This window comes from Drosophila montana, unplaced genomic scaffold (assembly GCF_035044405.1).
Source record: "Drosophila montana isolate Dmon_TW-CO22-7 unplaced genomic scaffold, ASM3504440v1 contig_3848_1, whole genome shotgun sequence".
NCBI lineage: Eukaryota > Metazoa > Arthropoda > Insecta > Diptera > Drosophilidae > Drosophila > Drosophila montana.
This window is the reverse complement of record NW_026998720.1, coordinates 700,038-713,103: the sequence shown is the minus strand read 5'-3', so window position 1 is coordinate 713,103 and position 13,066 is coordinate 700,038. Positions and strand designations below refer to the sequence as shown.

General features: G+C 42.5%; 1 long non-coding RNA gene across 1 annotated transcript; it reads left to right on the top strand.

Moving 5' to 3' along the window:
* Positions 1-11,593: 11,593 nt before the first annotated feature.
* LOC135438585 (uncharacterized) lies at positions 11,594-12,438 on the top strand. The gene is made up of 2 exons (XR_010437903.1): positions 11,594-11,744; positions 11,811-12,438. It is a non-coding gene; the product is annotated as an uncharacterized LOC135438585 (long non-coding RNA).
* Positions 12,439-13,066: the final 628 nt, after the last annotated feature.

Below are 13,066 nucleotides of genomic sequence, written 5' to 3'. Positions count from 1 at the left end.
GACAATAACAAACAAGAAATAAAAAAGAAGATTCAATGCGATTTTACTGAAGACATAATAAGTGAAGGTGCCAACAATCCGAAGAGTATTTAGCGGTCGGCGTGCCAAAGATGTCCGTTCTTAATTGTTATATGACAGCCGGTTGGTAATCTAAATTAAAGGAAATGAACATAGAGACTTTTAACCAACACAAAGACGTTAACTGGAAAAAACATGCAATCAGGAACTACTTCTTTAAAGTAAGAGTAACTGCGTACTATTGCGAATGTTCTGGATTTCAATATAAAACGCTTGACAGCAGCTCAGCTGAAGAACCCGATAAAGAATAAATATTTCTAAATTAATTATTTTTTCGATGCATATGGATATATTTTTATCAAACGATCAATAAGGTCTGCTGTACAATATTTGGTACTGACAGCTAGAGTCCACTTATTTAATTGAAAATTTCACAAGCTCAAGTTTTTGAAATGGAAATATGGATATAATCGTAATGAGCTGTCGCAAAGCAACGCAACAGACGAAACCAAATCCAAAAGAAAAACTTAAATGAGGCAAAGATCTCGTTCATGTTTCATGTTTCAAGCTGCCTGACAGATGATCACTCTTAATGATGCTGCCAGCTACAGCAAGAGCAACACAACAACAACAACAGCCACAACTCTCATTATTTTTCAAGCATTTTTTATTTTGGTTACTACAAGTTTTGGTGCACTTCACTCGATTTGGCAGATGCGTCAGCACTTGACCCGCGCTGGCTCCAGCTCAGACTCAGACTCAGACTCGGACTCCATCTTCGACTGTGTCCCATGCTTGTTAACCGCCAAATTGAGTTGACGTTGACGTAATGCCGCGCCACTCGAGTAGGTCTCACTTTTTTTTATGATGAAGTGCAGCATCTGAGGCCGCTGTTGTCGGTCAATTAGCTGCACATATCACAAAGCCAGGCACAACACACAACAAAAAAACAGTGGCAGAATGGAAAGCCTACCACCGCATGACAGCCCAACTTGGGCTGGGGGTCACATGGAGTCTTTAATTGGCATCAGTTGCGGCTACGACGACAATTTGTTGGCTTCCTCAAAGTTCATAAGTGCATTCACAGAATATTTTTTTAAATGATTATGCTCTGAAGTATTTTTGACTACAAAACACTTAATCAAAAACAATTCCAATTATTATTATTATTGCTATTTTTATTACTATTATTATTAATAATATTAATGATTATGATAATGATCATAACAAACTGTTAAAAAATTTAATTCTGTTAGGTTTCGACAGAGTTTAAAATCACGAATGAAAATTCATTGGGAGTTTGGGAACCTTACGAGAAAATATTTTTTCTATCGCTTTTTGCAACAACAAAATAGACCCCTTTAGCATCTTCTTTAATATTGCATCCCGAGCTAACTTCAATATCAGGAATCCATCAAAATCATATTGTGGAAAAACAAAGACAGATTAAATTAAAGATGCCAAATGAAAGTAGAGAATATACCAAACTATCGGCAAGTATAAAAATCTCTAGTTTCGAAAAAGTTTTTCTAATGGAATGTTAATTTGCCAGAGGAAAATAAATAGGTGCAAATTGTCGTTTCCTCTCAGCACACATACTTGATACTTATATTTATAAAACCACTTTTAACTAGATAATTTCTACAGGTTTCTTTAAAAGGAACTGTTTTTGGATGTTCACGCGGTAAGCAATAGCAACAGTAGCTGCTCCTGAAACTGAAAACCATTCTCCCAGCTCTGCACTGTTTCTTTCGAGTGTCATATTTGAGTTTGTTAGTAGCTCTAATCTGGTAAGTCGGCTGTCCAGTCATTGTCGCTGTTATTGTTAAAGGCCACAAGACAGGCTCGGGCCAAATGCAGCACCACCAGCCGCCCCACTCGATGCTGCCACACGGCCCGGTCGCTGAATAAGTGGCGCAGAAACAACGCGCTCCACAAAACGGTAGCCTTTTTGGAGTAGCCGTACACCTAACAACAATGGAATTGTTGTCGGTCAGCAGTTGGGGCTGGCATATTGAAAAGCGAAAGAAATGGTGAAAATAGCAAAAGGCCAAATGCGGACTGACAAAATGTGTATACACATATCGGTCGCTATATGTATGATAAATGGCACAGTTTAAAGCAAGTCAAGCACTGGCGATTGTCCAGCGCTCGCGCTCGCGCCGCGGCACAATGTAAATTTCCATAGACTATTTTGGAGTGTTTGGCCTTTAAGTAGTCCTTCTGTTAGCCACATCTTAAACAAAGTCAAAACTGTGGACGCAGCCTATTTCGCTAGGTCGTCGAGGCTGTTGCAGCTGCCCCCCAGTGCTGATTTATGAAAGGGTCTCATAATTTACCACAAATATGGTCATAATTTTTGGCTTTTACTTTTTCGGCAATTCGGCTGGATCGCTAATGAAGCAGCTGCCGCCGACATGAAACTGAAAACTGAAGCGCGGTGCTAATTTAAGTGGCCGCCCGATGGCCACTTGTTGCTCGTTCGGATCATTGCTATAGCCATTGTTGGCATCGTTTCCTAGCAATCAGCGACAAAACGTGTCATTCCTAGACGGCAGTCTCAGACTGGCCAGGCTGTGGCACACTATAATCAACATTAACGTTGCCAACCAGCCAGCCAGCCAGTCGCCTACAATGTGGAGCAATGTGAGCAATCACGTCCGGCTGCATCCTGGCCTGAACGCTGATCGCTGGCCGCTGGGCCGCCGGCCGCAACGTTCAGCCACGCTTCAATAAATGTCACTCCTCGAGCTTTGCATCTAAAAATTGATGACAATAATTTGTTGCATTTGCCCGAGGGGGTGTGGCAGGCCAGCCAGGCAGCTAACCAAGCGGCCGACAATGCGACGGACCAACAAATTGTCTTGGCAGACAGTTGGCTCTAGCTGTCCCTGCCAGCGTTGGTGTTCGAGCTGGTTCAACTTGGACGCGACGCGACGGGACGCGATGCCCGCTGCCGTTTTTCGACACAATTTATACAAAGTGTCGCAGTTTTTGGCGCTTTGCATTTGTTGCTGACAGCAGCATGCCCCCGTGCCGCACCGTATGGCAGTGTGCCACGCCCCAGTGCACAGCCCCTATTGGCTGTTAGAGCAATGCGACTGCACTTTGCAGCAACAAAAATGATACATAAATTTCGTCATTTTGTCGCAAGTCGTTTGTATACCCTAACCGCAACAGGGTTAGGCGGGGCCAGTCGTTGATTGCAAAGCGCTTTACGAATTGTTTTCCCAATTCCATGAAAATCAACACTTAGTTTTATGCATGCTTATTTATTTATTTATTTAGCTGCAGTTGTCGCTGGTCGGCTGACTGGACTGGCTTTGATTTGATTTCGATTGAACATTTTTCAATTTGATAAATTTATTGAGTTTCACGCCGCACTTTCCGACCAAATACAAATCACCTGCGATGCCAACGTTCGCGATAACACACAAGCGAAATTCAATACAAATTATAATGGCTCCTATACTGCCACTGCCACTGCCACTGTGATTCCGTGCAAGTGGTACCCTTATGGCCATCGCCTTGTAAATGGCATCAATTGCGACCTTTTGCCATTCTTACGGAAACATTTCGCTAATGAAACCGATACCTCAAGTGTCAGTGCCAGACTAGAATCTGCTCGAAACGCAGCTTCTGGCTGCCGGCAGCCAACTGGTCACTGGCTGTTAGCACACGCACACATTTACCACATTCTAAGACGACTTATGGTAGTCATAAAAATGTTAAGCGCACAACATTTGCCACATTGGCACCTTTTGGCCAAGCAGAAATGGAGCACGCACGTGGCAATGTGCCCGAGGTCTACACCAAGAGATGTCCAGCGAAATTGGATGCCCGCTATAAACACGTAGCACAAGACATTGATCGCCAGAAAATGCAGCTGCAGTTCATTAGCGGCAACTGAGCAATCATAACTTGAAGTCTCTTCAGTTTTCAGAACCATAAAGTATGCAAAGGGATCTAAACTAAATATAGTATATCATATCTTTAAGCAGAAGCTGGTCTATTCGGGATTGAAACAGCCTTGACTATGATATTTAGCAGATTGCTTGTCCATTTAATTATTTCATTACAAAGCCAAAAACACATCAAGAAATAATAAAAATATAATAATAATTTGTGAACACACACAGACACTTGACGGGCGCAATGGATGAGCTGTTGGATGCCAAAAAGACACGTCAAGCCATCATTCAAAGCTATTCCAATGGGCAATCACAAAACTTCTCTTTATGCTCCATACAATAGTCGAGTGTTTACGTGGGCGTGCAGCGCCTGAGCCACAACAACAACAACAACTACAACAACAACGACAACAACAACATGGTGAACATATAAACAACAGGCGACGTGCGCTGGCTTGATGCCAATTTCGTGTATGCCAAGCTGAGAGCCCAAAGCAACCCATACACACAGACACACATACAGACGCTTGCCGGTGCATGTGAACGTGTTTAAACAAATACAATTTGCAATTATATGGCAAGCAAATCAAGTAGAAATCAGCATGCGATTTCCACCTGTGACCGGCGTCATAATTCGTGGCTGTGTTTTTCGCCATAAATCTAACGATTTACAATTATTTTTGTATATACATATATATGTATTTTTTGGAGCTGGAAAGAGATACATATATATATATAGGAGTTGAATGCATTTCGTGGCACAGCGGGCAGCTGCAATAACATGCACATGCAACGTATGCAACAAAAACAATAACAACAACAAAAACAAATGCACCTAATGGCCATTATGGTCATTTCGTTATCACTGCACTGCCACACGGCCAAACAACAAGGAAACGCCGTGTCCGTCCAGATCCCAGCACCCGATGTGAGTTGTCATAAATTTGCATAGATTTCGAAATGCTAAAACTGCTAAAATTATTTATGATGACGCTAACGAGCGACGACAGGTGATGCTGTCTGGCGACTCAGCGCTACGCACCATCCTTCCCGGTAACCAGCTCGCGCACTCTCCCTCACTCGATCTCTTTCTAACCATTTAGCTATGTGCGTACCGCTCGCACACGCACTGATAACGCGCTGCGTGGCAGCAAATTGATTTTGTGGCGCCGCCCGTGCCAAAGCCTCAGGCATCACGGATCCCAGCTTGTCCACATTATGCAAAAGACAAGTGAAAATTTACGTTAAGCGGCGACAACTGCGATATGCATTAAATACAGGTGCTGCCTGCTGCTGAGGCTGCTGCTGCTGCTGCAGGGATTAGCGTGCTCTCTACAGTTACACACACACAAACACACACACAGGCGCACACATTTGTATCTGTGTAATTAAAAGTGAAATTATTTGGCCAAGGGGTCGTTAGGAGTTAGCAACGTCCAACTGCAATTCGCTCTTTGATTGATGGATGAGTTTGAGTTTGTCATGCAAATTTCAACAGGCAACCGCTTGTTGCACGCTGCGCTCGTTGCACGTTGCACGTTGATGATGTTGTCTTGGGTCTCGAGCCGGCTAACGAGCGGCGCGTGGTCGTCGCTGTCGTTGTTGTTGTCAATGTCTATTTTTTTTTTCTTTTGCCATATTCTGATATCATAAATATAAAGCTGTTTTTATTAAAAATTGCACGAGGCCAAGACGGCATCGGGGCGCATTGGCATGTGTGTGGCATATAAATTGCAGCCCGTTGGAATTTTAATGACAGCCTTTGGAAATTAATCTAACGCGGCTGGCACTTGGCACTGGCGCACTGGGACTGCAACTAGCACTTGGCACGGGCACTAGGTCTCCAGCTCTGGCTCTGGCTCTGGCTCTGGCTCTGGGCCTGACTCGTATCGATCTCCGCATAATATCGTTGTCAAACGAGTTTCAAAAGTGTCGCAGCTGTAGTTACGGGCGTTGTTGTTGTTATTGTTATTGTCGCTTTTGTTGTTGTTGTTGTTGTTATTACTGTTGATTGTTAAGTGATTTGGCGTTTGCTGGGCTATCAGCAGCCCAGCAGATTGATCGCCCATCGATCGTGCAATGCAAAAAAGTCTCTCAACTGTGCCACTGATGCTTATCAATGCAGCGCCATAAAAATAAAGATGCCACCGCTGCCGCTACAAATGCAGCTTTCACTTGCCGCATAAAAATGCCGCGCCAATTTTGCGCAATTAATCGCATAGCAAGTCCAATCCGAACCGCCCCCACCCGGCCCAGACGAGTTGCGGCTCATTTGCATTTCGACTTAATTAAAACAGTGGGTGGCTATATCAAACGTGTTGGTGGTGCGGTGCACAGTGCTGGGCGGTGCAGGCGTAGGCTGCTGCTGCTAGCTGCTTGCGGCTGTCGGCCATCAGCAGCAGCAGCAGCAGCAGCGTCAGCAGATGCCTCGCTTTCTTTGCCAATTTCACTGCGTGTCGAGCTTCGGGAGGCAGGTAAATTGAAATTTATGTGGAAATTTCATGGCACATCTGCCGCTGTCTTCCATTTAGATACTGCAATGTTAGTTGCTCATAATTTAGTTAAGGAAATCTATCGAGGCCAAAACAGTGGCAAGTGGGCGAGGCAACTGATTTGTGGCCATGGGAAGAGTGCAGCAAACCCAAGATAAAAAAATCAACAAAAATGAAAATTTCAAGGGGCGAAAATAGAGCCTGTAAGCAATTAAGATTCAAAGCGCAAATGCACTGAGAAAAAGTGGGCTTACGAATCATTAGAATATAAAATTAAATAAAATTTAATATATTCCTTTTTGTGTTAATAAATTATAATAACTATTACTAAATTATAATAAGATAACTAAATAAAAAATATCAATTTCTATCAGTAAAATTATTTATACAGTGCCATAAATTGTAATATCTACACACGATAAAATATTGAAAATGTCATCTAAAAATACAATAATTGAATCTATGAGAATTAATTAGCTGTAATCCAATCTGACAGTGAGTTATGAGGCTGAATAATGAAGTACGTAATAAATTAACCATCAATAATGTGACAATTGGCAATTCCTTTCAATATTGAACTCGGCCTGAACGAATTCAGTGGGTAAATTAGCTGGAACCGGACGAAACTTCAACGGTTTCTTTTATGCGACAAACCACAAAAAGTTGTCAAATTGATTTTATGCACTATTTCAATTGACCTCAAGTTGCTGTGGTTGTTGCTGTTGGAGTGCTCGAAGCAACGGTAGCTACAAGAGTTGATATCAGAGTCGCAGCCAGTGCAAAATGAAACGAATTAACAATTTGATGTAACTGTGATTTTTGGTGCTGCTTTTTGGCTGCAAACGTCGCACACGCCCTCAACAAAACGAATTCAAAAGAAATGCTTATCGTGCTTCACAGAAACCCAGCAACAGCAACAGCAACAACAACAACACAACAGCAACAGCAACAGCAAAACATGAAATTGAAAATGCCAAACGCTAAAAGACAACTAGGCGACCAGTCGTCCAGTACGGGCCGTTCAACAATGTTGCCCATAGTAAAACTGTAACGAAACCCGATTGAACCCGCCATGGGTGGCTCGACTTGCCAGGGCCCAGAGCGGCGAGCGAGATGGCGACATTGCTGAACAGCAACAGAGCAACAAAACAGTGGACCAGGGACATGGACAATAACATGTACGAAAAATTTCATTGCTGGTGTGCTTTTTGCTCTATGCCTGGCCACGATTCGCCAAGCCAAAAACCAAAACCACAAGCAACAACGGCAGAAATCTCTGCCGAAAAATCGCTGGCGGGCGTTTTGACCATGGCGCATGGAGCAGCTGCGGGCTTAGGCCAGGCCCAACTCCGGACATATCCTCAAGAGCAACAATAACAACAACGCCAACAACAACAACAACAACAGCAACAACTACAACGACAGCAACGACAAAAGCCCGAAAAAATAATTAATATGCCTCAAAAAAAGAAACCGGGCAGCCTTTATGACAGGCGACAAGGGCAGGGTTCGAGGCAACATCGATCGGGATGCAGCTGCACTTAGACGCTGGCCGCCGGCCGCCGGCAGTGGCAGCAGTTTAACTAACGGCTTCTGTGCTTGTTGTGCTGCCGTTTCCGCATCTCGGTGTCGCCTCAGAATGTGCACGATTTTCCTTCAGATTCAATTTCAAGTGCAGCAGCAACAGCAGCAGCAGCAGCAGTGGTAACAACAGCGCCAAGCGCCGCTATTAAGTCGACAACAACAACAAGCAATAACCCTAACCAAGAGAGCCGACTCAGCTGCCCAAGCCGGCAGCGCCGTGTGCCTGTTTGCCACTGTCTGCCGCTTCTTGCCGAGATTTCTATCTTTGATCTCTTACTCCACATGCAGCAGCAGCAGCAGCCTCTTGGAGCTCAGGCTGTCTGCTTGTTAAATTGCTCATTTAAACCATAACGAAATGGCTGGCTGCTCGGTTGGGCATGGCCCAGCCAGGCGCAGCATGTGCCGCCGGCTGCACTTCCTAGAACTTCGATCAGGCACTTGTTTTGCTCCCCTATTTGCCAGGGACAGCAACTGCCTGCAATTTGCCCATTGGCAGTCATGCCGTTGGCACTTTTAATTAGCATACAGCGGAAATTAGTTTGCCCACTTTATGTGACATCAGACAGTGGCAATGGCCACACCAGATGTCTCCCAACAGATTCGCCCGACATTATGGGCGGCTATTGCTGCCTGGTCTCGGCCCCATCAAATGCCTGTGAACTGCCTCAGACCTGTAAGCGACCATACACATAAATTATGATCTATGGAATTTATCGTTGACATTGCGATAACGAGCATTATCTGGACGAGGACAGAGAATAGGCACGGCTTCTCAAGCAACAAACACATGACATGGACAATTATATTTGATAGTTTTATGGCATTATTTTTTTTGTGCGTAAAATTTTGTGTTGCAGTTAAAGTTGACAGGGACTGGAATAGTAGAAAGGGAATGCCAAATGTTTTTCTTTCTTGTTAATAAAAGAAATGGATAATAATAAAGAAAATTGAGTTCAGAGAGTTAAAGCAAAACACAGTTAAGAATTTCATAAATTGCCAACTCGTTGATTACGACTCGAAAACTTTTCGAAACGTATCGGAACGAAATTAAACATTCAGATAAAAACATATATTGAAGGAAACAAGCTGTTTTAAGAACTATCGTTTATACTTTTTCTGATTTATATTTAGTAATACAGAAGGTTTTATCAAGCTAAAGCAAACTTAACATTGTCGCAGCTACAAATTCAAAAACAAAGCTGTAAACTTGGTCGTTGGCCTGGCCGTCTGACCGCACGCCAAATTGATGTCACAAAACCAAATCATAAATCAGGCAAATTATAGTTATTATTGCATGCCATATGGATGAACAGGCATACAAACATATAAATGAAGTATGGTATACACATATATAAAGATATCTATGGGCAACAGCTCGTAGAACAAGCGCCGCTGCCAAATCTTGCTTGGAAAAAGGCCATAAATCTTAGCGATACTGTGGCCAGCAGCAATCGACATCGACATACAGCATCGGTACAGACATCGGCATAAGCATCGGTATCGGCATTGGCCTAGGCATAGGCATCGTCCATGCTTGACTGGACAATCATAATAATCACAGTCACAACGGGCTGGCCAGTCGCTGCAACAGCAGCAGCAACAGCAGCAGCAGCAGCGGCGGCAGCAACAGCAACTGACAACAGGCAACAAAAGCTACTTACTATGTCTATGTCATGCCGATATGCGACTGATAAAAACCTGTGCAGAAAACAATCAGATATAGAAATACCCTAATAAAGAAAGGTAGCAAGCTTGAACTGATCTACTGGAGCTGTCTGCACGACAGGCTATACTAAATATACCAAAAATAAGTAAAATATTAATTCGAATTTATATTCGGCTTTTTCTTTCAAAAGTTAAGTATCCAAAATTCTATTAAAAATCACAGGTGAAGCATTTTAAAGTGTATAAAAACTTCGTTGGCTCATAGCAAACTTTTCGGCTTGTTGTTCATTGTTTTTGTTGTGTCTCTCTATATTTCTCTAGTAGCCAGCAAGAAAATTGACAATTGCGCACCTGCTTCATTTTCTTCTTCTCTTAGAAAGCGGGACCACTGCAATAGCAATAGCGACTGCAACTGCAACAACAACAATGCCACTGCCACTGCCACAGCCTGAGCCGCAGCAGCAGTCGCCTGTTTAATGGCACTTAACGGTCAGCATGCTCACTGTGTAGCAGTAAACTTTGTGCTTATAGCAAAACTTTCCAAAAAAAAAATATATATATATATATATACAAAAATCTGGCGACCACGTCTTTAGTTGTATATGCTTACTTAAACGTATGCCTATATTTAGTTATGCAGCTCATACTGGGCTCGTACCTTCGATTTAAAGCACCTTGCATTTGCATAATGCAACAAATATTTACATATCAAATACGTATACATATACATGTGTATTTCTCGGAATAACTATTTCATAAAATGCAGCAATGCTCTAATTGTATGGTAATCGAGTTAGCCCAAAATAAATCTGTGCAGCAGACAACGATCCAAATGAATTATGAGTAGAGGATCTAAGGCACGCCAGCTTGCAGCAGCTGTGTGCGGCGTCTTTTGTGTGGTTTTTCATTAAAAACTGATTTTGGGCCCAAACCAAATGGCCATCAGTGGCCAATTAAGCGAGCCAAAAATCAGGCTGACAAACCTAGCCAGAAGATCAATAAGCTACTGCTGCTGCTGCTGCTGCTGCTGATGATGATGATGATGAAGTTGTTTTGATAAAGGCCCTGCCTTAGAAACGTGCTCAATTTATCGAAATCGGTGCAGAGTGCACCATGGTGCATATACTGAGGAGCACTTTGCATGGCCCGCTTGCCCAAGATAAACATCATAAATGCATTGAAATGTCATTGCCAACTGTTGCTATCGGCCGTCTGGGCAATGAGCTGGCCAAAACGAGCCAGCGATGGCGATAATAACGAGAAGCTTAACCTGGCCAAGAGCAGCCGTCAATAGACCCAGGAGCAGAAAGTGCCGTTACTCCTTATGCAATTACGAGTACCTGCAATTGCCGAAGCTTAATTAGAAACACATAGAGGGCAACCGAGCTCTGGACCTGCTCCACTCTAACTTTGGCTCCACTTGGACTCGTACACAGTCAGAGCTCTTTGGACTGATGATTATTTATCACCGTCGTGAGTCGTGCGACAATGACGAGACGGCCAAAGCAACAAATCCTGTGCACCGTGAATCACAACAAACCAAAAAACAATTCAAACAAATATTTACAAAAATACTTTAACAACCTGTTATATTATATTCGTGCAAATATCTGAATTTTTGAAGAAGAATTCTAATTTTCCGAGTTGACAAGTTAATTTTAATTGATGCTAGAACCACTGTGCAGCGTTAGCAACATTTGACTGGCAACATGTTGGCAAGTGGTTGCTCCCTTCCTGTCAGATTGGCCACTCAATCTTCAAAGCCAGCGAACTTAAGAGTGCCTCGCTTAGGGAGCGACATTCTGTGAGAATCAAACTAATTTTGAATCACCTGGTTAAAATAAACAAAATGCCACATGCCATAGCGAAAGCTGATTGTTAAGCAATATTTGAACACTTTTACACTTTAGTTAATAACTAACATGTGAACATGTTCATCTAGCGGGCTGCAGCATCCCAGTTCAGTTGCCAATTACAGCTAAAGCTATGCAGTTTGCTCTATACTTCATTTCGTTTGGTTTGATTGTAGAAGTTTCAAGCTTTGGATACACAAGGGAACCGTTTGTAAAGAATTGTGAGTCAAGTCTATAATTTTGCGAAGAATGTTATTACATGTTATGTCACCCCATGTGTAATGCAGTGAAGTGTTTGTTCCGCGTTAATCCTGGTCCATGCAAAGGCAAATATGTAATGTTTGGCTACGATCCCTTTGCCAGACAATGCTCTAAATTCTTTTACAGTGGCTGCGGTGGAAATCCAAACCGTTTCGGCTCAGAGTTAGAATGTCGGCATGCTTGCAAGAAAGTTGTAGCCGTGGATGAATATGAAGAATATGAATACACTGATGATCATCATACAGATATAACATTTCCAGACGTTGAATATACAGATAATAATGATAATAAAAATACTGACGTAGCTTACGTTACGGATGACGATGATAAAAATTACGAATATCAATAATTAAAAACAAAAGGAAAGATCCAAAAAATTGAAGCAATGAAAACCAAAACGAACAAAAATAAAAAAATTATAATTTAAATATAAAAAAGTTATCAACGCTTACAAGATGAGAAAATAAAGGACGCTATTAATCATGTCTTAGAAAAGTTAAACAGTTGTAAATTAAAAAACGACACACATATCTTACAAAATTGTTATATTTTTATGAAATAGTCATTGTAAAAAAGCAGCTGATGCTAAATTTTAAGTTAATGGCAATGTAGTGTAATAAACAATTCGTGCGGCTCAAGGCAGTTATATTTAAATATTAATAAGTATATTATTCTATGACAGCAAATGCGGAATTTGCTTATGTTTCCGGATGTTGTTTTATGTGTAGACACAGCCCCAAGCCACAAAAACAATATCAGACAACAACAAGTTGCGTAGCCAATGCAGCGGAACTAAACCATTAACGCCCCAAACTGTGCGATCGAATGCCGACTTATGAGCCAGAATCGTATCGCACATTCTAATGACTTTATTACAAGCAATGCAGGGCATAAGCAATGGGTTATTGTTGTTGTTAGCGCTGCTGCTGCTGTTGTGGCTGCTGCACCCACTAACAAACATGACGTCAGGGGTGTGCCACAGTCGTCGTCGTCGTCGACGTCGTCGTCGTCGTCGGCTTGATGCCTTTTAAGTGTGCCGTATGCTGAAATAAATACGAGTACCAGGCCAGGGCAGGCCATGCTGGGCCAAGCAGCGACTGTATATCAGTTGACTTTTCTGGCTTTGACAATTATTTATGGTAATAAATAGAACCGCCAGCTTGAAGCTGGGCACAGCTTAGCTGGATGTACAGCTATATACACCTATCACAGATACTAAATCTAAGTCCCAAGTCGAGCCCACATAATGCGCCTCTAATTACCGCACTCGGCAAAATGTGTT